Genomic DNA, 24,169 nt, shown 5'->3' on the forward strand with positions numbered 1-24,169 from the left:
GAAAATCTTGCAACTCTCAGTGGTAAAGAAATGAACACCACCATCCTGAACACAGTGTCATGGATCAGTTTCCAGTCTTGCCCTTCTGATGATTTCTGTGCTTTAAGATCTTCTTTTCTACTACTCAAGAATTACATTTACAACTACTTGTCCCACTTGACATCTTCCTTTTTGCCTCTCTTCCTGCCCCAGCATATTAAACAACCTCCTTATTTTGTGATAGTAGAATACCTGGCAAAGTTGCTTCTCTTTTGGCCACATCTCTTGACTCTGTGCTGATGTTTTTAGTATTTACACTTGTCTCCCTCTAAAAAGAAGGGTAATTGGTTTTAATGAAATTTAGGCACTTAGAATCCATTTGCTTTACACAGATCTAAGACTGCCTGTGGATCAAAGCTCGTTCTGATGGCAATTGTGAATTTGAATGTATTATGTGACATTTCTAGCCAGTCAGAGCTAAGGCAGCTGAGTTTCTGAGCAGTGACAGCATGTTGATTGTAAACAGCCAAATAAACAAAGCAATAAAATATAAAATTAAACTTTGCCCCTAAAGTAAGGATAGCTCTAGAAACTGGAGTTTCTAAATGCTATTTCACATGGATGGTTACCCTTCTAACGAATCCTTCCAGTGGATTTTCTACCTTGGATACATTATGTTGCAAATAAATAAAACATTCAGGAAGCACAAAGTAACCCTATTAACGCTGCTTTTTAGTCCTTTCTGTATATTCCCATTTTTTTCGTTATCACTGTATAAAACTAATAACACACATTATTATCAGCTTTTTTTTACTTGACTGAACAAAATCTATTACTTCAGTCAAAGCTAGATTCTATGTAAAACAACAGAAATCTTACTTTGGAAAAGTCTAGATTTAGCTGTGTTTTACAATGACAATATACTTTCTTCATAAAGAGATGAATCACCTCTAAAAAAGGACTGAGACATTTATTCCATTCTGCCATTATTCATAAAAGACCTCTAAGCCAAAGGGCGAATGACTTATGCTATATCACTTAAAATATCACTTCCTTTATTCCCAATTCATCTTGCCCCCATTTTGACAAAATGTCATCGATTAATGGAATTGTCTCTTTAAGTACTGTAAATATTTTTTGTCCTTACTCCTAAGAAAAGTTGGATTTTAGTGTCAGAAAGAGAGAAATTCAAATCTCTATGTCCAAGATGGTGATTTCCGAGAATATCATGTGGTGTTTTCAATAAATAAACAATTTACATACAAATAATAAACAAAGAAAAGCCCTGAACAGACTCAAGCTCTTTCCTTGTACTGCAATAACTGGTGTGTTTTCAGAAGCCTTACTGATTCAAAAACATACTCTTTGAATATCTAAAAATTATTTTGGGGCAAATACGAATAACTATAATGAATAATATATTCTTTAGCTCAGTGCTGTCAGCACCTTAGGGGTTGATGAAATAAAAAAAGTATGCTTACTAAACTCAGATCATGACAGAAACTATGTTCACCTGTATGCTGCTTTGGGCTGTAATAGGGTTAATTTTCTTCATAGTAGATAACAGTGGACTATGTTTTGGATTTGTGCCAGAAACTGTGTTGATTAGAAAGGAATTTTTTAACTGTGCTTAGAGAGATTCAAAGACTTTTGTGCTTCTCACACTGCCCTGCTGCTTGGCCGCTGGCTGGGCATCAGTGGTTGGTGGTGAGCAACCGTTTACACTTGCACCTCTAGTCTGTCTTGGGTTTTATTACCTCTGTTTTTTTTTTTATTTTTATTTTATTATTTTACTTTTACTTACAATATTTTTGTTGTTGTTAAGTATAGTAATATACAACTGGTTTTGTGTCAACCCATGCATTTTCTCACTTTTACACTTTCAGTTCTCTCCCCATGCCACTGGGGGTGCTGGGGTGTGGGGAGTGAGTGAGCAGTGGAGTGGCACCTAGTTGCCAGCTGCTACTAATCCACAACAACCTTAAAGGGCAAAAAGATTTTGGTTGATATTTATGTACACCGATATGCAATGCAGAAGGAGACCTGGGCTGGACTGCATCCAGATCCAACAAGAATAAGCATGGCCTACACTGAAAAGGACAGTGGTCAGTCATTCTAGCAAGGTGGATTACACTTATCCTAGTTCCAGGGGAGGACTCTCTGCTGCGTGGGCTCCCTACCAGGACAACTTCTCCTGCACAGGGGCAGTACAATCAACTCCTGACTGGAGCAGCCAGTATTCAGGCCCCGTCATCCTTTAGGGTCCTGCAGCTCTAGGACAAACATTGCTAAGACTGAGCTGTGAGCCTAAGTAATTTTTCTGGTAGGACGCGGATTGGACATTCCTTTTCTGACATCCCCAGGTGCCTAATTCATACTGATTATATAAGAGCCTCTATGCATAGATAATAAGGAAATTTTTATTAAAGCTTGAAACAACAGACTTTTCTCTTGCAGTCATCACAGAGTTCACTAGACCATTTCACAAGTGTCAAAGCCAGTTTCAAAGATGGAGAATGTTTACTCTGTACGGGTGTAAGAGTGGGAAAAAAGAGGAAGTGAAATAATCTGAGGGAAAAAAAATAATTACCTATTTCATTGAAAGTAAAAATATGTACTTCTAGCACAGGATTCATCTTCGATGTGTCTCACCATACATTTACACAACCATTGCAGACAAATTTGATCTCTGATGACCAGTTTCTGAATAATTCAATGGACACGGACGCATTAACTTCTTAAATTTAGAATCAAACTCATGCCTAGGTATGTGTTTTAGTCGTGGAATACATGAAGTCACTTACAGCTTGTTACTGCACCTGTTTGGGAAATATAGTTCATACTAACCTTGCAAGAACTCACAGCTTGCAGAGACAAACCCTTTCTAGCAGTAAGCTTGCTTTGACTTAGCTCTTAATTACACTGCATAGAGTATCACCATCGATTAGTTTATCTGTAATCGTTCAGCTTAACGTATAGCATAAGCTAAATCAATAATGTATGAAATAAAGACCAAACATTTCATGTAGTACATATTTAATGTAAAAAGGCTGCGCTTTTCCAAATTGACAGTCATGTCTGAATCTTTGTATTCTCAAAACAGCCAATAAAGGATTACAATTTTAAAATATTTTGAAGTGTCCTTGTAAATCAGGAGCCTAAGTTCTATTTTCCAATGTGACTTGAAGCCTTTTGGTTTTTTATGGCATTTGGCAAGCTAAATCTCCAAGCCTCATTGTAAAATGGGACTTAGATATCTTTGTAAATTTTACTCTTTGTCCAATAGTTTGTAGTTTATGACATTTATGGTATTATCAAGTTGGGAAATCTGAGCCTACTGTATCACAGAATCACAGAATCATTCAAGTTGGAAGGGACCTCTGGAGATCATCTAGTCCAACTCCCTTTCCAATGCAGGGCCACCTAGAGCAGGTGACATAGGAACTCATCCAGGTGGGTTTTGAATGTCTCTAGAGAGAGACTCCAGACAGCCTGTTCCAGTTCTCTGCCACCGTCGATATAAAGTAGTTCTTCCTCATGTTGAGTATCATAGATTTCTTCTCCTATAGTTTCATATCACAACCTTTGAGGGATGCCTGGAAATATTTTTCATCTTCCTTTAGGTCTTCACAAATCTCTTGAGGGGAAGGGCTTCAGAACGCATTTTTATGAACATTTAAATTTTACTTGTATGTCAAATAATAAGTGTGTAAAATAAAGGACTGCTATCAATAAGCAGTTACATTATACACTAAATCCATGTCATGAATCAGAGTTCTAAGACAAATACCCAGTCACATGACAAAACCAGAATCAACTGACTCCAATGGTTTCTGATATACTACCAGCCAGAAGACAGAGAGCATTATATTTCTCTGGTAGACAACATTTCGGTTCCAGTAAATATTCATTGACTGTTAATTTTCTGAGTAGCTGTGGTGCTAATATAAATTTTGCCAGTTCATGTAAGTCAGCAAAAAGCCATGAAAGCTAGCACTTAATATCACACATAGACAGCTTAAGTCAGCACTGCAGTTACCACTACAGGAGACCAAAGTGACCCAGAATAAGCTTTGCTAAATTCTTAAGGAAAATTAAGAACAAGAAAAAAAGAAATAAAACTTTTCCTACATTTGCTTGTCCTATTATTTTATTATGCCATATTCTCTGGACTCTACAGATCTTCTCTATCTGCCCTGCAGGCACATAACTCTGATTTCAACAGAGACAAGACACTAACTACTTTTGAGAATTGAGCCTGAAATATTTTAGATTAGGCACAGTCATTTAAATAAAAAATACCCCAAACACATTTTTTAATGTCTAGACCATCTAGATGATTGAGGCCTCTAGATATTACCATAATTTTGTATTCTAAATACACTGTTATAGTTAATGACAAGAAGACACAAATCAAGACAAAAGTAACAAAATAAAAAAAGGAGTAATTTTGTGCAGATGCTGCTGATAAAACTGCTTTAGAAGTCCTTCACATTGTTGTGCATGCCCTCTCTAATTTGTCATTTCCCTCATCTGCTTTAGGCACTTATTTCCAACAAAGTGTACTACAGAACACATTATGAGCTGGGCATTAAGAATCAAGAATATCATGTTTTACTAAGAGTTCTCCTTCTGACTTCTGGAGTGAAATGTGCAAATCACTTAACTCTGTATACTCAGTTTGACCATTTGTATAATGGACCATCAACCATTATATAATGAATCATCCACTGCTAGCATCACTTTGAGAGCTTGGTACCCACTTAACAAGTACTTAAAAGCTGCAGCTGTGATTCTGGTCTAGTCTTTATGGGAGAAATTTTCTTCTGCATCTTCCTGCTCTTTCTAAAGATCTTGAGGAGGATGAAATATGTGGACCATAAATTTTATACTGAAGGCAGAGAGAACCATAATAAGACAATGTTCTGGGAATGACTGGGATTAGAGTTGGTCATTTTGCTGCTTGTGAAAAGAGGTCCTAATAGCAAGCTGCCACAGCACATTCATCAGGGCATTTGGCGGTCACCAGCTGTTGCAATGTGGTGTGCTCTGCAATCTATTGTTTGTGATCATCTGGTGCCCATGGGGACACCATGGCACAGGTCAGAGGATGATAGATAAGATTGGAGTAATGATCAATTCTAGTCTACTATTCCACTTCTTATTCAGCAGGATATTAACTTTAAGAGTTTTCCATTCAGTGACCTCGATAATTGGAAGGCACTAATTAAGTAATTTCTCACAAGGGTACAATATTACTGTCACAACTTTTTAAGGAACATAAAACTCATACTGACAGTCACTGCAGTTCAGCCATAGGGCAAGGTGAAACTTTTAGACCAAATAATTTTTATAGCCAACGTACGTAGATTTGGGTCAATGGACATATTTAATTAATCAATGTTCACTTTGTGAAATAGTTTAAAATTAATGGAATGGAGAGGAATTTTAAAAAAGCTTAATTATTGGAATTCCAGGTAATTGAAAAATTATTTAAAAATTATTTTTTGCTTTGAAATTAATTCAATTTCTTTTTTAGAAATTATAAATAATCATATATTCAAATTTGAATTAAATAAAATTATGAATTTTTTAAAAACAAAATTTGTACTAACAGTTTTTGTAACTGTGCTGAAAGTGAGCTCAGATCAAGGAAGTCTCTTTCCTAGCTTAGACCCTTTCTCCTGCCAGGAACACAGCAAGATGTATTGAGCTGAGAAAGACTGAATTGTCTTTAATAATAAAAAAAAACCAAACACAAAGACAACTAAATGCTATGCTTCTTTCAGAAATGAAAAAAATGTATAAACCAAGTATTTATAAAAAAGATCTTTGAATTTTAATAAAAAGGTGACAGTCTTCAGCCATCAACATTGAACTTTCTGGAGTGAAAATTCTGCATTGGTTTCAATCTTTACCTGATGAGCAAACTCCTGATTTTCTCCCATCTGTTTTTTGATTCATGATTGTCTTGGATGCCAGACTTATCTCCAGGGCCTCCTTTGGTTATCATAAGAGTATTATCCTCCAAGATTACCTAAATAATAAAAAATAATCCAGTGACATTTCTAGTGAACAAATGAAACAGTTTGAAGCTGCGAAATACCAAAGTTTCAATGCACTTTCATAATAGGAGATTCTCATTTCATAGAATAACACAGTGGTGACCTTCAAGTGAGAAGGAAAATGGAGGGTCAACTTCTATCACCTCTAAAACTTATATCACTTGTTAATACTCTCAGTGAGAATGGCAGATATAGGCTATATTTACAACATACGTTGTGACTCGCTTCATGGTAGAACAGAACAGAAAATATTATTTTTTGTAGTATGGAGATCCTACTTTGGTTTTATTGGCTCTGGCAGCCAGGAGGGTCAACCGCGTACTGGGGGGCATCAGGCAAAACATCGCCAGCCGGTCGAGGGAGGGGATTGTCCTGCTCTGTTCAGCACTGGTGCGGCCTCACCTTGAATATTGTGGCAGTTTTGGGCATCACAACATAAGAAAGATATTAAGCTCTTAGAGAGTGTCCAAAGGAGGGCAATGAGGATGGTGAAGGGCCTTGAGGGGAAGCCGTATGAGGAGCGGCTGAGGTCACTTGGTCTGTTGAGCCTGGAGAAGAGGAGGCTGAGGGGAGACCTCATTGTGGTTACAACTTCCTTGTGAGAAGAGCCGGGGCAGACACTGATCTCTTCTCTGTGGTGACCAGTGACAGAAACCAACAGAATGGCCTGAAGTTATGTCAGGAGAGGTTTAGGTCGGATATTAGAAAAAGATTCTTCCCCAAGAGGTGGTTGGGCACTGGTACAGGCTCCCCATGGAAGTGGTCACAGCACCTGGCAGAATTCAGGAAACATTTGGATGATACTCTCAGGCACATGGTGTGATTCTTGGACATGGTCCTGTGCAGGGCTAGGAGCTGGACTTGATGGTCCTTATGGGTCCTTTCCAACTCAGCATTCTCTGTGATTCTGTGGCTTTAGGACTCATTTAGTGAATCTACAACGCGCTTGCAACAAACGTGGGAAGAGCCCTTCCCAAATCTTCGTTTGCGAAGCCTAGCCATGACATGACAGTGAATCTAGCACTAAGGGATTATAAGAATCACTAACACCCCTCAAAAAATATTTTCTGTTCCATTAACAGAGGAGGAACGCATACATTTATATTTTTGTTTAGTTTTGTTTCTTTGTTTTTATTATTTTGTTTTGTTTAAATCATCACAGGCTTAGTCCAATCTTTTAAGTAGTTAGGAACCTCAAAGCTAGGCTGTGAGGAAACCTCACACAATCAAACACTGGCTTGGAAGGGAATCTCTAGGATGACCAAAGCTTTAATGTCCATAGTGCCATGAGAATATCACAGGAGATTTTACTGGCTAGAAGAACAATTTAAATCTAAAATAGAAAGAAGACAAAGTTAACATTAAAAAGGTCTGGGTTGGCAATATTAATTCCCAATTTGAGGGAGGCTCCTTACTTAGTCCAAAAGAACCTTCCCATTTCTGAAATCAGTTCCTTTCTTAGGCAAGGATTCCGACTGCATTCTGATTTGTCTCTTCTTTCTCTCCATTGTGAAGTCAAGAAAATAAGTAATAGTCATTGTATAATAGAAGCCAAATTAAATGATTTGCCACGTGGTGTCTGATAATTAACTAAATAAGATTCCCTCAAACAAGCAAATCTAACTTGTTTTTATGACTACGTTAAAATGTGAATCTTAAGCAAAACAAGAACATAAATCTCACTAGAAGATGTTATAATATAATCAAACATGATTCTGAGTAGAGAAAAGGCTTTATTGAAAGCCATAAAACTTCTTCAGATGCCAGTGGAAAAAATTATGATAATAAAATCAGCTCCAGTTTAATGGCTTGGTAAATGAAGAGAACATTAGATGGAGTCCTGCAGGGTGCTTACAGTCCACCCCATTATTATCTCCTCCCCACAATCAGAGTGCATCCTCTAAGTGCCTCACTGTGAGCTTTTTACTTTGGGGGCCACTCCTGTCTCCCCACTGACAGACGTTTCACTGGCCACTGCATCCTTTCAAGAGAGTACAAGTCTGGAGAACTAAAACCTTGTGCAGATAAAGGCTGCAGCCCTTACCCAGGGGCATAACCATCAGTCCAGGAGAGCACAGACAGCCGGCTTAGTCTGTCAGCAAAATGCACAGCAGGATGGTTGTTTGCGCATACAGGAAAGGCCCATTAACAGAGCAATAATATTCTAACCTAGAATTAAATTCTACACTCTATATTCTATAGTGTCTTTTTTTCCCCTAAGGAAAAAAAATCAGCATATAACCATCTGCAGATCTCTTAGCATAAGGAGGGGAAAAGCCCTGGGCTAAAAATAAAAAATTAAAATAACATGGTGTCTTTTCTGACATACAGTCTATCAGGGTGCCTTAAGTTCTAGTCTTCTACTCCTGAGCCTTATTTTGGAGAGAAAGTCCAAGAAGGAAGATTTCATTCAGGATACAAATTCACCATTAGACACCTACATATGTGCAAATTCTAAATTAGGAATTTAGAGTATCTAAAACCAATACAGTTACAGAACAGCAGACTGAAACCACTCCTAGAATTCCTCTTTCTTTATTTCATGGAAATCTCACTCCTACTTGCTAATCACTTTATTTGAGGTAGTCTAAAATCCAAAGGAGTTGCTAGAACATGGAATGAGTTAAATCTTTTCTGGAAAGAGCTTTTCCAATTTCAATTCCAACTGTACATTTAATATTTCCAATTAAAACAACAGCTTTAAGCTCTCATGGAATTTTTGTTTAAAAATAACTAGATATTTCAAATACACAGCAAAATTTGGCAGGGCAGATGCTGAAAAAGGCTTTTACAGAATGAGAGAATAGTGCATAAAAAGGAGTTGAAAATTTCTAAACCTAGACCTAGCTGTTCAGGACACAAAAAGAGAGCAAAATTAGAACACGTCATAAGAGTATGATCATCAAGTCATAGAATCATATAATGGTTTGGATTTGAAGGGACCTTTGAAGATCACCTAGTCCACCTCTCTGCCATGGGCAGAGACACCTTCTACTAGAGCAGGTTGTGCAATGCCCCATCCAACCTGGCCTTGAGAGATGGGGCATCTACAACCTCTCTGGGCAACCTGTTCCAGTGTCTCAGCACTCTCACAGTAAGAATTTCTTCTAAATACCTGACCTAAACCTTGCCTCTTTCAATGTAAAGTCATCACTCCTTGTTCTATTGCTAAAAGCCCTTGTAGGGGGGATTTTCCCTTCCTGTTATTTATGGGATCTGCAAGGAATTGAAATGCAATTTGCACATCACTATTCTCAGATTATCTCTGAGCCCTTATTAGTAGACAAGGAAACTGAAGGTTTCCTCCATCTCTGTCTTACGTAAGTAAGCTGATAGGAGATGTGAAGCACATAAAAGTGGATATATTGTTAAAAAATAGCATAGATTAATATGGCCTAAAATGAACTAGATAGCACAAGTCAACCATTTTAAAAATCTTAAACACTTTGTGTGGGCAAAGCTGTGGGTCATGTTCATTTGAAGCACTGATGCATTAAATGAAGTGTTGCCCCTATGTGCTGTCAGCACCATCCTTCTATATTGTGTGAATTCCACATGAAACAGGCAAATAGCTTTACGCCCACTATTTTCCCATCTCTGTGCTTACACTATTTTCTGACAGAGAAATTAATGATGGTGTTGTTTGTTCAGCAGCCCAGAATGAGAGCTAATCTGACATCTTGTGTCACAACTAGAGTTTGTAATGGAATTATTAAAGAGAGGGACAGGTCTAAAGGGTAAGCTTCAAATATTACAGGTTGAAAGAGACAGAGGGAGGAATACAGATCACTGTACACTGAAGCAATGTAAGAAGTGGGGAGATAAAAAATTCCTTGAAACAAGAGGAAACAGCAGAGTCAGGTTCTGATTTTGCAGGGGTTTATGTGAAATAGCAGGAAATGGTCATTCAGGCTATCTTCCCTCTTCTCCACCATGCATGCTTATCTATGCCAAACTCTATGTTGTTCTGCACGTAAATTGCGTATTATATTATATTATATTATATTATGTTATGTTACATTATATTATATTATATTATATTCTATTCTATTCTATTCTATTCTATTCTATTCTATTCTATTCTATTTACTGTGTGTGTTTCAGGATTTGTTGCTAGCTATTCAGCCTAGGTAGCCCCAAAGGGCTAGAAGTAGTGTTAGACATGTCTGAATGGGGAATTAGCTGGAGTGACTGGAATGAGAGGTCAGTAGTAGCCCAAGCTTGCAGTGCCATGGATTGCCGACTGGTTACACTGACTGAGGCTGACTTGTTAAAAATGTGTGTATTACTGATGCCTGCTTTACTTTGCATATCTTTGCAGGGGAGTGTAGTGGTGGTGGTGGTGGTGTGTGTGTGTGTGTCCCCTGCCCATTCTTGAGTTTATTGTCTAAATTGAAACAAGCAAATTAGAGCCAGAATTTTTGATAATGCATCAAATGTGGTTAGACAGCATTGTTAGCAACATCTTTTAGAGTTCTTTAAACCTGCAGTTTCCAAATCACAGCAGTAAAATAATGCAAGACAATCTTTATATTTCATTGCAGAGAAGGAAGCATCTCAGCCTGCCTGGGAAGCACCTACAGAAGTAAAAAATAAGTTTGAGCATACTTTGAATGTTCACAGAGCTTGAATACACTATAATTAAGCAATGAACTGAGAATGAGTCAATTTCCACAATGGAACTGAATTATAACAGTGTGAGACCTGGAGATGGACAGCACCATATGACACATGAAAAAACTTGAGATATATTACTAAAAAGACAAATAGTTTTCATTTTGCCCCAATTTATTGAAAAAACCCTAATTCATCAGAAAGACTGAACAAGGTGAGAATCAGAATATCTTATGGATATAGCTGTCAACCCCACTATAAATTGGAAAGAGGACATTTGAACTCAGCTTTTCTATATCCTAAGGTGAACTAAAGCAACACTCTGATTTACACAAGTTTTCTGGTTGATTTATTAATTCCTGCTGTAATGGGCAAATAGGGCAAGTAAGAACTTAAAAGCAATGATTCCAGCTAGCATATGGGTACCTCAATAGTGTTATTAAATAGCTTTTATTTCCCATATTAACCAACATGATAATTTGGAAAAACAATTTTTGAAGTGTTAGACTATTTTTTTTTATTTTTCTGAAATTTGTGGTTTGTTTGTTTGGAAGGGTTTTTTTCCCTTCTGCTTAAACAGTTCATTGCATGTGACCTTTTCCTAGGGGTATGTCAAATCTTATGCTCTGGAAAAATTCCAGGCATGTTAGTTAGCATGTCTGAATGAATAACTGGTTTACACAGTATTACTTTGTTTTGGTATCTTGTCCCATAACAAGAGAAATAAGTGTGTTTCATAAGAAGTAAAACAGAGTCTACTTAAAACCAGCAACAGCAAATAATCATGCATTTTAATTTCAGCCTGTAGCACTTTGTACTATTTCAAATCACACATTTTAATATCAGATTGAGACAATATTACCTTTCTATATGTTAAGCACCAGAATTTGTGTTCCACAACACAGATGTTAAAGCCTCAGAGCACTGGCAGTTCAGAATAACCACGAAGAAAAACACAGTGGAGTGAGGTGGGAAAGGGAAGGCACTTGTTAAATCCTGTGCACCTTCTGTCTGATTTATTATATAACATATATATTTACTTGTTTTGGATGAAGAATTAAATCAGCATCAGAGAATGGAGAAGAGTGACATACTATGAAAAAGCGAAGTTTATTCACTGTTTGGTGTACAGATATTCATCATAAGCTGATCACCACAGATGCTGAAAAGATCCAAACTCATTCCAAGTAATCTTTCTTCCATGCATAATGCTGTAAATTAAGCAAGAATATTTTCAGTGGGGACTGACTATCTGAAAATGCAGGATTTGGCCACTGCTAGAGCCAAGAATGGAAGTAAGATTGAACTGTGACTTGACCCGATATGGCTGTTTCTACATGAAATCAGCAGTGAGAACACTTATTAAGTAAGAAGACAGCACTGATAAGCAGGATGTTGTTAAAGTCCTTGGCAACATATAGGCAGGAAGGAAACTTGCATGCATCGATACTTTAGACCATAGGAATTGAGAATGAATAAATTGAAGAAAGAGAGGTTTTCAAATTGTCAAGCACTCCTCCATATATATAATCTACTGCACTGCACCACCAGGACACTCTTTCTGGTTTCTAGTGGAACTAGAATTCAGTTGTGACTGGAAACATGGAAATTTGTTGGCTAGCATGTCTTTAATCAACTATTTGCTTTATATTGTTCCATTGTTAACATTTCTTTTGTTCTACCACCACTATGGATATTTTAGATAATGACATTTTATTCTAACTTTCAGTCATCTTTGAAGTTAATCAGAAATATTGAAAATATAAATCTTTTGTAGTTGCCTGTAAAGAATATAATAGAAAGTCTAAAAGTTGGCTTAAATATTGTCTGAAAGTTTGACAAAAATATTCTTGTCTGAAAATGTTAATTCATTAAAAAAACCTTTTCAATGATGCACATGAGTTTTAACAAATCCTTCAATAAAGGCCTTGCAGCTCCAGTTTGGGATTTGGAGTCTGAGACAGACAGAACCAACTCAATTCTCAGAATTATTTCCTACATAACTCAGAATTCTCATATCATTAGAGAATGTCCTAATCAATCCACTCCTAGCTGTTCTGGAAAATGCCCTGTCTGCTTATGATTAAACCAATAAAATATTTTTACTTTTTTTTGGTGAATGTATAGTGGCAAAAACCTCAAGATCTCTATTTCACAGGAGGAGAGACAAAACCTTTCACAGATTTAATCTATCAATACTTTAGCTAAGAAGAAAATGTGAGGGCCTCCAGGTAAGAGCAGGTAGGGAATTGAGGCAGAGGCCACTGTCTCTCTATGAGGGTGCTACACTGCGTTTTACTGCAGGATAATTCTAGAAAAAGAAGTTTGTTTGGCTACTGAACTTGGAGTTAACTTGAAGGACCTTACATTGGATTTTAAACAATATATTTAAATAACTGTCAGAAGGTTAACAAATTTTGGTAAGCAAGAACCTGGAATAGATAAGATCCAACAATTCTGGAAGGTAAGGTTCTGCATCCCATTATCTGTGTCCTGAGCAAAACAGACCTTAATAATTAGTGATTATAAAACTTCAGTGATGAAATTTAGTTTCTTTGCCCTGCACGTCAATGAATGACATAATAACAATCATATCCTAGAAATGTACGTATAAGATTGTTTTAAGAGTCTCAATTGAGGTGTCAATGAACACTAAATTTATTTAAATACTCCTGGATAAATTAGGTAAAATTTCTTCAATACTTATGAGAGATGTATGATTTTGAGATATCTGTCTTTGCCATTTAGGTTTTCAATATTATATTGAATTAACTTTTAATCAAAATATTCAGTGAGATATTTCTTTCATGACATCCAGGGAAGAATGTCTTCTCAGATTAGGCTTTAGCAATTAGAGGCAAAATCTGATCTAACCTCTGGAAGCGATTAGTAATGGTGTTTAATTGATTGGTGTTTGTTCTGATGTTGAATGGGATAAATGTGACAGAAATCTGATTAAACTGGTTTAGGCAAAAGCATAAATTACTGAGAAGGGAACCAAAGAGAAGTATAAGAAATAGCGGCAGAGTAGAAATTTCACTTAGGGATAACATGGGCCTCTCCACCAAGATATTATTAATTAATTAAAAATAATAGTTTAAAAGCCTGGATAAAACAAAGTGACAAAAACAAACCCAAAAACCGACAAAACAAACACACAAAAACCCCAAACCAAACAAAAAAAAACAACAAAAAAAAACCCAAACAAAAAAAAAACAAACACTGTGAAAAGAACATTAAGAATGAATGGCATGAATGAGAAACTAGCTCGTGCAGACTAAGTGCTATTTTCCTAAGAGACAACTGAAAATTAAGAAAAAAATTACACTAACATGATATCCTGGGTTTCAGGACTGCAACTGAGTTACCTATACGGTAGAGGGACTTGCAGCAGAAGCTGTAGTATCTGCTTTCAGACTCTTTGATCACAAGAAAAATTTGGTATACAATCCATGCTTTCAAAATGCACCATGTCAGCAGAACAGTGGTGAAAACTATGCACATTTGGGAAAACAGTTCTGATATCCAGAGTCCTTCCAGCACTTTGATTTTGGTTACCCATGTAGGGAGCGGGGATATTTACATTTTATTGGAAATTATATTTTAAGTTCTGCATCTGGAACTTCAGAGAATTTCAAATCAGACACAGTGGAACAAAGTTTTCTTCCTTTTATCTGTTTTTAGTGACACAATCCAAAAGCCTGTATCATTGGGAAACACTAGTTCCAAAGAATCATAAGCTATTGAGAGCTGCCTAAAAAAACTCATACATAAGAGATGCAATTATTTTTTTCTATGTTTCCCAACTTACTTTAAAACACACTATTCCATACATAAATATTGAATAATAGTATTATAGTCTGTCTAGAAATACATTTTGTGCCAAAATCTGAAGTCCAGAGAGACTTTTCTTCATATTGGAAGAGCATGAAGCTGTATAGAAAGAGTACGAAAAAGTCCATTACATATCAACAAGAAAATCTGATATCCAGGACTTTTTTGGCCAAGTTACAAATCATGATTCCAGTTTGAAAAAAAATTAAAATGCTCATCTGGATAATTGGGAATCCTGTATTTTAATAATTTTAATATATTAATTTCATGAGTGCATTTTGATAAATGTGTTCTTCTCCAAAAGAATTTTCTGTTAAAAGATTTCCAACCAAGTTTTCTGTATGGCAGTGAGTACAGCTACAAAATTGCCCTACACTCCTCTACAACTGTCTTGGACTTGTAGAGTTTTTCTGGGTAGATTTTATGACTAGAGTGAGCATATGAAAATCACAGCTGGAAGAATTTTGTTCAGTTCCTTTTCTTTTGTTAAGAGCAACACTCAGTTTCTGTTGGTAGGAGAGAAAATAGCACACTTATTTCTTGATTTTAGCCAATATATTTTTAAATGTGAAAGACTTGCACTTAATGCCAATTTTGATACATACTTAAAGCTGTAGAATTGTATTAATATCTTATCAGAAACAGGTACTTAAAGTGATGAAAAATTACATATAACTTCTAACTGCATTATATTTTTTTTTTATTTGAACAAGTAGGGTTTTGATATTATGCACTTAGAGGACAGAGGATGCTAACATTACAAGTAAAATTTTTTAATGTTCAGGAGGATTCCTGAAGAGGACAATGGAGAATATGAATTAGATATACACATGATCTGCAGGTTTTTTCATTTTTACGTGTTTACATTTTTTTGTGCTTCATTGTGGCTTAATGGTACTTATGGCAAGCCTGTGATTGGCTGCTCAACCACAGCAAGCCCAGGCAGAGCAAAAGCCTGTGCACTTTATTGGTAGCCAATCCTTAGATGAGAACTTGGAGGCCATACTATTTGAGTTTATGGTATGGGAATAGCGTAAAGTGCAATTAGTATATCTTCTTGTGTAAAAAGATAAGTAGAAAATTGTCATTTTTGAACAGTACTTTACACAACTAAGATGAAAACTGCTCTCTGGGAAATAATTAGAAAATTAAGTATCTCAAAGGGGTTAGTAATTACAGATTCTGGAGTTCATTTACATTTAGTAGAGCCTGTAGTAATGGTCCTATTGTGTTTATCACATTAGTCCAACTATTTTGCTGTGATTACCTTTCATCACTAGTGCTGGTGGAATACTGGAAATCAAATTACCTCAAATAGAATACCAATTAGAATACCTCCATTCTAGCTTATTTCAGCACAAACACCATATTACATCGTATGTTGGCAGATTCCTATAAGACACTCAGTGACTTTGAACTTTTAGGAGTACCGAGAATGTTGAAACTTACTACTCATGGTATAGAAAACCTTATACTCATCTTTACTTACATGGGAAGTAGTAGACAGAATAATGAGTCAAATACAGTTAGGGATGTCACAATCAGAATATCTCTTTGGTCAGAAAATACCTGGAATATAGAGAAAGGAATAGAAATTGTCAGCAATTTACGTTGCAAAAGCCAATACAAGGATGAGTCAGCACTACACAGGCCACTAATTACTTAATATCCTGTTCGTTTTGAGCTGAAACACAGCCTGGGTCCCTTGAGTACTCAAAGAGCCTAAAGAGACCACTTGGTCTGTTGGAAACAGTTTCACTATACTGAGATTTCCACACATCAGAGCCCACATATTTAGTTAAAGCCAAAACACACAGTTAACAAACTAATCCACTGCTGTATTCTAGTTAAACAAAATGCCTAGAGAATAAAGAATATATACAAAAAAGCTAAAAGTGAAAAATCTGCATTCTCAGATTTCTAACTCACTTTTATTTCCCCCCAATATTAAGTTGACAAAGTTTTTGTTTGTAGTCATTTGCAGAGTTCTTGAAACAATTTTGAGAGTGTTCATTCCTATGTAAGGGTGCCCATTCTTCCACCTACTTCTTTAAAAGTCTCTATTTAGCAATTCAGATTTGAAAAATTATGCTAAAACTTTTTTCTGGATTAAATACTGAAAGGAGGCTTTTTCAAATTATATATATTTTATATTATATACATATATATAATATATATATTATATATAGTACATCTTAATCTTTATCACCTCCATATAAGCCAGTTGGAATAAGTATTTTTGATCTTAAAGTTTTTTGTGTTATTGTCTTTCATTGCAGCAACAAACAGAATAGAATTCCAACCGATGTATGTTTGACACTTAAGTATTATTCAACATTTGCATTTTATGTTATATTTTTTCAATTTAGTAGTTCATATAAAAACTCTGAGCCCTGAAAATTCATTGGAATGCTATTTGTTTTCTGAAAACCACCTAGTGAACTTGCTAAAAAATATGAAAAAGAAATAGACTCTGTCCAGAAATGCAAAGAGCCCAGTGAAAGGAGTCTTGCTCTTTCTTGCTTATATAATTTTCAATTGTGTGGCATTGTCTTATTCAGTTCTACATGAAGTTTCAAAACGTGTGGTGGGGAAGTGACCAGTCACATACGGAACTCAGAATATTCTCCAGTGGATATTTACAGATAATTTTCTCCCTTAGGCAGTTATTAATTTATGGGCCAGGTATTATTTAGAAAGCCCCAGAGCTGAAACAGTAGTCAGGGTTATGAAAACATAACAGTGTTCTCATTCCTCACTTCCCTTCAAAAGAATAATTTGAAGATAGGAAGACATAAAAAAACCCCAAACAAACATGTTAAAAAGGTGACCCAGAGTAGATGAATGAGAAACCTGGGCAAAGACTAGAACTCATCATGAAATTCTTTAATCAAAGAGAAATACTTTGTGGCTAAAATCCAGTCATTGGCAATGAAACTATTACCTGGAAATAAGGTAACATTCTGTTTTTATGGTAACTGTGTACTGATGTCTTTCAGTTCAAGTGGGGCCCATTTCCAGTTGCTGAATTTGATTGTATTTCCAAGAGAAATTTAGTAATTCAAAGCAGAAGTTTCAGAGTTTTATTCAGGAATTAAATTGCACAATTTTATGGCTGAAAGTATGGCTATTTATACATAATGGTTCTTTTTTGGTTCAAATTATGACTCATTTCCTTCAAAGTTTTATGAATGTTGTTTCTATCCCATTTTATAGGTAAAGTTTCATTATCTTGATTAAATAAGACCTAAACCAATCCTCGAAATACCTTTGCTTAGTGCCTATAGAGTAGCAGAAAGCAAATTTGGAAGTAAGTTAGTTGTCACAGGTTTTTTTCTGAACCTACATTCCCCTGTATTCCAATATACCTGACAACAATCTCAAACCCTTGCCTAAACATAAAGTTTATGGCTGCATTCAATACAGAGTAAGTTAGGTTTTGAAGGCTTGCCTTTTATCTGAGAAAGAAACAAGTCCACAGGTTTTTAAGATGACAAAGTGTTTTGGTTTTGGAGTAAGTTTGTTTAAGGTTCCAATAGGAACTATTAAAGGCATGTAGGTGATCATTTCATCAAGTAGAGAAAGGATAATAAAATGAAAGGAATCTAATTTGCTATTTTAATATGCTTCAAATTACATCAAGATACCTGACTTTATTTACTGCCTTAGATCTAAAGTTATTTTAAGATGAAAGCCACCTGAAGTGGTTAGAGAGTCTCCTTATCTTCCATGTGCAAATTTTTAGCTAACCTAGCCCATGTTTTTGCCTAACCTGAAGCTGAGTTATAAATAACTTTTGCCGAATTTATGAATTTGAATTAAAACTATTTAGAATCCATTGGAGTCTAATGACTTCAACTGCAAACCAGAAAAAGCATATCAGTAGAGAAAAAATTCCTTTAAAATTCACTGGAATTGAAATACCATTCCTTGTATTAATTTCCATCCTTAGATTCCTGCTATGATAATATTTATTGAGTGACTTCTACCTACTTTGCCATGGGGATTTTCTCTAATATGAACTGAAATCTACTAATCAAGAAGTAAGGAAAGGAGGGGAATGAGGATTGATTCTCTTTCCAGTGATAGTTTCTTCCCAAGAGAGAACCTGCTGTAGCAGCACTACTGGGGTTGCAGGTGCTAGGCCATGAGAAAACCAGTATGTGAATAAGATTGGAGAACAATAAAGGAAAAGTATTCCCACAGGAAAACCGAGCCTCTGTGGAAATAATATTGCTGCTACAGCAGCCTGAGTAAAAGGTCGCAGAACTGCAAATAATATAACTAATACCAAGAAACCAGGGTAAACAAGGTACTTATGGAATGCAAGATAAATATATTTTATGTGTAAGGATGGAGTTTTCAGGTGTATACCAGCAATGTGTTTATTTTGAGCAGTCCTACTTCCCACATGGAGGCCTGCTGTCCTCTCAGAATGACATTGTATTTCTACATCACCTTGACTATTGAGAATTCCTGGCTCAACCATATGTTTCCCTCATAAAACAGTAAGTGCCAGCAGGACAAATCAGTCCTTGATTTATATCCTATCGCAGAATCAAATCTTAAATGCTTAAACAGACTTTTCATCTCAGGACACTTTTCCTGGGCCACCACTGATAGTGATAGCAAGAGGAATACAAAACTTTCACAGCAACCTGAAATAAGAGCATTGAAACAGGTTTTATTGTATTACTCTTGATGCAGACTTTATGTATGCAAGGCCTTTTTTCTTCCAGCTTTAACAAATATGACAGTTACACACAAGAGCAGATATGATTTAGTCTACAGAGGAACCAGTAAGACTTAGGTCCGTGGAAGACAGGACAAAGGCTTTGCATACCAACTGTCAAGTGTATAAGCACATCTACTTCAGCACAGAAGAAGGCAAATATTTTGTGTAAATCATTGTCAACTACATCCAAAAGACCCTGTGATATAGCGATGAGGAAGAGAGATTCACTGTGCCTGTTCAATATGTGCTAAGAGTATAATGATGGGATTCTCCAAAACAAACAGTTCAGATTTTCCCGTCTGTGAAGATATCCCTAAGGCAAGAATACATTTGTTGTTTTTATTTAATGACTCAAGGCAGCTGCCTCTTCTGTTTCTGTTATCTTTAGTTACGCTGTACGTCTTCAAGTTGTTTTTGGAATGAATGTGCTCTGCTCAGGCCTTTTTATTTTATTACTCTTGGGATACTTGTGAAGCATAGACTGCGAACAGACTCTCTTGCTTGTAATTCAGTCTTTCATTTGCGTTTCTATTAATTAGTGAGAGGGAAGGAAGTTCATAGAAAAGAACTATCCCTGAAACAGTTTACTGTGTTTGTGTAGACATATAGTGCGTCAAGAGTGTGAGCAGCAAGACTATGGTACAGTTTTCTCCTAAATGTCTAAACGGTGTGGAGGCCAAGAGGACACTAGTGAATCAGATTCACTGTACCTGAGATACACTGTCTGAACTCATTTCAAGAACATTCTGGCTACAGGATAAAAGATAATTTGCCATCCATGATTTATGAACAACCAATATCTTGGTCAAAGCAGGAGAAAGAACTCTAAGTAGATTGTTCATTTACAGCAAATCTGTCTTTTCCAGAAAGTCTAAATCTTACCTGCACAGCAGCTGCCTGTGCAATGTAGTTATTTCTGCATTTTCTGTCTTCTCAATTTGTCTTTGATAGAAAACATAGAAACTATAGCACCTATAGACAACCTCTTGCTTTCTCATCTCCATTCACATCTGAGCTGAGTAGCAGCTATTTTCCAAAAGACAACAGGGACTGCAGTTCTTACTGGTCATCACACAAAAGAGTACAAGGAGGGCGTGACAACTCCTTTGCCTTGCCAGCTGTATACACCTGTGTATGGCCAGGCATAGGAGGAAGCATGAGATACAGGAATGAATAGACAGCTTCTGTCTACAGAAGCTGGAAAACACTGAGGAGGAGCTTGCCCTAAAGTTACTTCAACAAGAATTCATTTCCATGTACTAAAAAAATCACAGATTATCAAAGAGAATGGCATATGTTTTCCCAAAACTGCATGTGGCAGGTTATCTGTCATTTTACACACTCTGTAAGCACTTGCACCGACAATCAGGTAAAACAGAGTCATGAAGAACAAATGACTGATACTGCCAGACCACCCATTTTAGTGTTTCTATTGTTTATTCAGTAGGTATTTGCCACATATACCCATACCACAACTTTACCCTCAGGTTTGCTGCAGCAAGTTCACACTGCAGATTTTTAAAAATAGATATTTATTTTAGTACAGTGCATAACCAGAAACTGATAAGAGAATTTATACTTTTTATAGAGTTCTGGCTACTTAGTGCTATATCCTGCCACACATGACAGAGAAAGTACTGGACTAAAACAAAGCTACAGAGGCTGGATTGATGAAAAGGCTAAATTGAGGACCAAGAACACTATGTATTTTGGTACACTTAGTGTAGTGAAGATCCTGTAGCACAAACTCATATGATAACAAAAACAAACAAACAAATAAATAAAAGGGTGACTGAAACCCCATTTGTGTTTCCGTGTCAGTTGATCTTGGTGGTTGTGAGCACCTCAAAGACAGCTTCTTCCCAGAAGAGCATTATGAGCCTGAACTTAGAATTTGTATGCAAGTCATGTCATGGCTGTGGGCAGTGCTGCCATGCCTAAATAATTTATGCCATCCTCATTTTCAAAGAACTTGTGCAGTAGCACACCATCCAGGCAAGAGCTCCTCAAGGGAAACCAGGCTAGGGGTGTCTTGCAGCCACACTTTCATTTTCCTTGGTCCATATCCTTATCTCTTCAGCAGCAGCTTGCAGAGAATTGTAACTTCTGACCCAGGGAGCTTATTACTGATGCTCGGGCTTTAATGTCTGGAGAATAACAACAGTGAGATAACAGTCTGTGTGTGGAACAGGCACAAGAGGAACAGGGCTCTAGAGTTGGTTTTGTTCCCCTATCACAGCTACACTGAAGTCCTACAGACTTGCCACACGTGCCTTCAGAGGCTGCTGTTTTCCTCATTCACAACCCAAGGCTGCTTCTTTTCAGATTTCTGCTATTTACAAAGTGAAAACATCATTGATTTTATTGCTAGCTTTGATAGGATTATAGAATGATAGATACTTCTGGCAATTGTGTAATGCAACTTAATTTTTTTTGTTTGGCCTGCATTTCCAAGAAAGTGCAGTTCGCATACTTGTGCTGTCTGCCCAACTGACCATTCAGTTATTAGTTTCCCCAAATTACGTTTTTCCCAATTCACTAATTTCAGCCAAATTTGCCAGAGTGTAAGTGCATACAGAAGAAAGACTCAAACTCTGTCCTGTAGCAGACAGTACATGCTGCCACTCTTTCAGGCAAAGAGGTAGGGGATGTTGGAGTGTTCAGGGAACATGAAAGGAATTGAATACTCTTTTATACTGTCTTTAAGGATTGCTACTCTGCACTTTATTGTGCCTTAGCCTTACAGGTGAAGGTCTAAGCCACTTTCCTCCTTGCCTGGCCCAGAGGGTGACTTTTCAATTAGAACTCTCTCCCTAAACTCTGTAATTTAGTTAGCAACTATTAAGCGCCTTACTATTTTGGAAAAGTGTTTGGAGAGCAGAGCAAATGCATTCACCACTCCTTCAATAATTGTTGACATATAGGGCATTAATGATTGGCTTGAAGGAGCTGATTGCCTGAGGCACAGCTCCAGTAATCAATAATCCTTGGAACATTCTGTGCCAAGGTTACTTCTGCCCACAAAAATGAAATAGGAGTCAGGGAGACAATTTATTTAGCCTATTCATAAAAACTGTTATGATTCTAAGCACAAAGCAATAATAGTAAAATCGTGATGTTAAAAACAAAGATAACAAGATACAACATTCGAGAATAAAAGCAAATCTTGCATACAGTTAGAGTTGCATACAGTTGCTGTCAGCTAATGTACTCCAAAGAATGAATGGTAGAACAACCAAGAGCAGATAAACATGCAGTGGAAGAGCCCTAATTGTTATGAATGAAATTTCTCTGTTCCTGAAGCAACTTGCTGTATACTCTAAAATCAGCCAGCAACAGACACTCATGAAGCCCATTTTTGAGGTAATTTCACACCTGAAGGTTTGCAGCTGAGAAAGATGCTCAGCAGGAAAAATAGATGAATATCAGGTATCCCTAGTTAACTTTGAAAATCACAGCAGATCCAACTCAGCCTAATCCAAAGCAGGATAGGTACTAGATACAAAATGATGAAATACTTTGAGTTATTCACTCAGCCCTTTTTGCTTCTTATGGTGTTGCAGAATACGTGGAGAGATGCAGCTACTTCCATGTAATGCTAATACATCTTTCCCAGTATTGTGCATTTCCAAAGAAAAGTGAACTGCAGCACATTATAACTGGGAGCTATTACTTATATCCTGTCCATCTAGAAGTTCAGGGAATTTCACGCATTATATACATAGAGGATAAGCTAATTAAAGTCTGATGACAGTAATTGACACTATAGACCTCCACAATAGCACAACCAGGTGCTTGCTCGGTCTGTTTGATCTTTCAGTTTCCTCTGTCCTGTCTTTGAAAGGTATCTCTGCAGAGCTGCTGTAAAGGTGCTGGAGACGTTGGACATTATGCATCCATGCTCAGTGCTGTGCGTGTGCATGTGCAGACCACTGTAAAGCTGTGCCAGTTGTGAGAAACCTGTCTGAACTGTTTGGATTCAGATCTGCTATGCTTTGGCTGTAGGACCCATTTCAAACAGTCTGGGGCTTGGAACTGTAGCCTCTCAGGGAAATGAAAGAAAAAATCCATCTGTTTGTTTTACTGACTGTTGGAAAGGACATTGTTTCACCAGAGCTGACCACCATGCAAGATGTGGTATTACAGGGATGTATTTGAAGTTCAGAGGTTAAAATATTTTTATCTCTTTTAGATGAATTCAGAAAATGCATCCCACAGCAGTTCTGTCTCCCTGCAGAAGCAATGCTTCTCTTAGAAATTGCTGGAGGTTTCTCACCTTCTTTTCTACTGCTCTATCATTTTGCTAGTTCCTCTGGATCATGAACTCTCAACATTCCTTTATGGTCCGGAGGGTTTAATGGAGGAGTCACAGGAATTAGTTTGTGCTCCTGTGATTCTATCAGTATCTTACCAGTGTACCCTTTTCCAAAGACAGAAACTCTCCAACAGGTCCCAAGCCCTCTATCACTGCTGCTCTCTAAGGGCCTGAAGGACAACCCGAGCTTTTGCAGTTCCAGCTGGCACAAAAGCAACACTGCAGAAACACAGTCACCCTAGGTCAAAAGGGTATAGCAGTAATTAAATTGCAGTTCTGTGCAGAAAAGTGACAGTATAAAAATGCTGCTGTACGCTTCTGTGTTTATTATGCTTCTTTGACTCCAGATGTACACAGTTTGCAGCTAAAAGATTTTCTTTCTTAACTTGACTCTTTTGCCAAGCTAATGTGAATCAGAATCAAGATAAGGTCCTTTCTTAATTTTTTTGCATTACTACTAACTGGCCAAAATAAGCCTTCGGCAGCACAGGTATCATCCTATCACACCAGAATTTATTCTTAGGTCTGTCTGAACAGACCAAACCCAGTGATTCCAGAGCTGTTTACTGCAGAAAGTTCTACTGAATATCGCTGGTGATAGCTCTGCAGGTATAATGTAAAGTAACA

At 36.9% G+C, this 24,169-nt stretch overlaps 1 long non-coding RNA gene across 2 annotated transcripts in view; it reads right to left on the minus strand.

Annotated features, from left to right (window-relative positions):
- Positions 1 to 203: 203 nt before the first annotated feature.
- The window catches only part of LOC108493896, a 29,190-nt gene continuing 5,224 nt past the window's right edge, over positions 204 to 24,169 (minus strand). Inside the window, exons 2-4 of one of the 2 annotated variants that reach the window (XR_001873636.1) lie at positions 15,982 to 16,061; positions 5,898 to 6,016; positions 204 to 307 (exon numbers count right to left, since the gene is read on the minus strand). This is a non-coding gene — a long non-coding RNA (uncharacterized LOC108493896). Of the gene's footprint in view, positions 308 to 5,897; positions 6,017 to 11,760; positions 11,870 to 15,981; positions 16,062 to 24,169 lie in introns of those variants that run through there. The other variant, XR_001873637.1, reaches the window with a different exon arrangement.

This window comes from Lepidothrix coronata, unplaced genomic scaffold (assembly GCF_001604755.1).
Source record: "Lepidothrix coronata isolate B3197 unplaced genomic scaffold, Lepidothrix_coronata-1.0 Scaffold1, whole genome shotgun sequence".
NCBI lineage: Eukaryota > Metazoa > Chordata > Aves > Passeriformes > Pipridae > Lepidothrix > Lepidothrix coronata.